We start from the raw sequence: 2,005 nt of genomic DNA, 5'->3' as shown, positions 1-2,005 counted from the left end.
GAGTAAGTGTTTTGTGTGGCTTGGTATGATCTTTGGTTGGAATTTTGGTATGTGGAATTGTTGTGTTGGTTGTGGTTGTAAAGTTTGTGGTTTTGTGGTTGGCTTTGTTGGTTTCCCCACCCAAAGTTTGGGTGGTTTTTCCATCCTGGGTTGTAAGTGTTGGAATGTGGATCATATGATTGCCTTTGTTGGTTTCCCACATAGTTGGCCTCTTCCCAATCATCTCCTTCAGTATTTGCTCCCTCTTGATCTTGTGTGTGTATTGCAGCCACTTGCTTTGTGTCTAACTTCCTGGTAAGCTCTGCTAGTTGCTTGGCAAACACCTTGTTTTGGGCTAGAATTGCATCAACATGGTTCAGCTCCATGACTCCCTAAGTGTTGTGTCTCTCTGAAGCATAGTAGTACTCATTCTCAGCCACTGTCTCAATCACTTCAATGGCTTCTTCCACAGTCTTTTTCCTGTTCAATGAACCTCCTGATGAATGGTCTACAGCCTTCCTTGATTCATAAGAAAGTCCATCATAGAAAATATGCAATTGCACCTAGTCAGGGAACATGTTTGGTGGGCATTTCCTTGTCAACTCTTTGAACCTCTCCCATGCCTCGTAGAGCGTCTCACCATCTTGTTGTCTAAAAGTCTGAACCTCAGATCGAAGCCTATTGACCTTTTGTGGGGGGTAGAAACGTGCCAGAAACTTGCTCTCCACCTCATCCCAGGTTGTTAGGATGTCCCTTGGGAATGATTCCAGCCACTTAGCTGCTTTGTCCCTAAGTGAAAATGGGAACAAGAGCAGTTTATAGGCATCATCCTGAACTCCATTGGACTTCACAGTGTCGCAAATTCTCAAGAATTTGGTGAGATGTTGGTTTGGATCTTCATTAGCACTCCCACCAAATGAACAATGGTTTTCCACCAGTGATATTAGCTGTGGTTTGAGTTCAAAATTGTTGGCCTGAATGGGTGGTTTTTGGATGCTGCTACCACAATTCCCAGAGGTTGGGTTTATGTATGAACCAAGAACCCTCCTCTCAGGAATGGCATTGTTTCCATCATCCCTCTCATGGTTGTGAACTTCTCTATCCATGTTGAGATCTAGAGCTTCCTCAAAGTTGTCCTCAGATTCTCCTTCAGATTCTTCTTCTCCCAGTACCCTCTTCCTTCTTGCTTCCCTTCTAAGTCTATGAAGGGTCCTCTCTGGTTCGGTATATGGGGGAGTTGATGTCTCTCCTCTCCTACCTGTCATACAAGAACACACCACAAGCAACAAACAAGTGGAATACTCTTGGTTACTGGAAGAGTATGGTTAGAGCAATTGAGGAATTAATTCAAATAGTTAGTGGGTCAGTGAGTTAGTTGCTTGAATTTAAAGGCATAAAGAAAGAAAGCAAATAACAGAGTGTGCAGAAATTAAATTTCAACAAGTAACTGAATTAACAAAACAAGAAAAATGCTCAATCTAGTTAACTTCCAATTTGAGAATTGTCAATCGAAAACCAATCCCCGGCAACGGCGCCATAAACTTGATGCGCTATAACTGGGTATAGCTACGATTAAGGGAAATTGCACAAATGGCAAAATTCCTTCCGGCAAGTGCACCGGTTATCGTCAAGTAAAAACTCACAATAGAGTGAGGTCGAATCCCACAAGGATTGGTTGAATGAGCAATTCCTATTAGAAGTTTGATTAGTTGAGCGGAATCAAGAATTTGGGGTGAATTGCATAAAGTAAATTGGCGGGAAATGTAAATTGCAAGGAATTGAAATGACTGAATCTTAAATTGCGAGAATTAAAGTGCGAGAAGTTAACTTGCTGAAATTAAAGGGAATTGGGGTGATTGCATAAATTGAAAGTGCAGAATGTAAATAGAAAGGGATAGATCAGAGAGAGATGGGTTCATTGGGGTCAGGAGATATTGAAATCTCCGAATCAAAACATTTTCATCTCTTCCTCAACCAATGCATTCATTGAATTTTGCTTGGCAATCTTATATGATTGGATCCCAAT

The 2,005-nt window shown here is 41.5% G+C and overlaps 1 non-coding gene across 1 annotated transcript; it reads left to right on the top strand.

Annotated features, from left to right (window-relative positions):
- Positions 1 to 555: 555 nt before the first annotated feature.
- LOC127745229 (small nucleolar RNA R71) lies at positions 556 to 659 on the top strand. The gene has a single exon (XR_008006426.1). It is a non-coding gene; the product is annotated as a small nucleolar RNA R71 (small nucleolar RNA).
- The last annotated feature ends 1,346 nt before the right edge of the window (positions 660 to 2,005 follow it).

This window comes from Arachis duranensis, chromosome 2 (genome assembly GCF_000817695.3).
Source record: "Arachis duranensis cultivar V14167 chromosome 2, aradu.V14167.gnm2.J7QH, whole genome shotgun sequence".
In the NCBI taxonomy this organism is placed as follows: domain Eukaryota; kingdom Viridiplantae; phylum Streptophyta; class Magnoliopsida; order Fabales; family Fabaceae; genus Arachis; species Arachis duranensis.
Note: the sequence above shows the minus strand (reverse complement) of the source record. Positions and strands in the feature narration are given on the sequence as shown.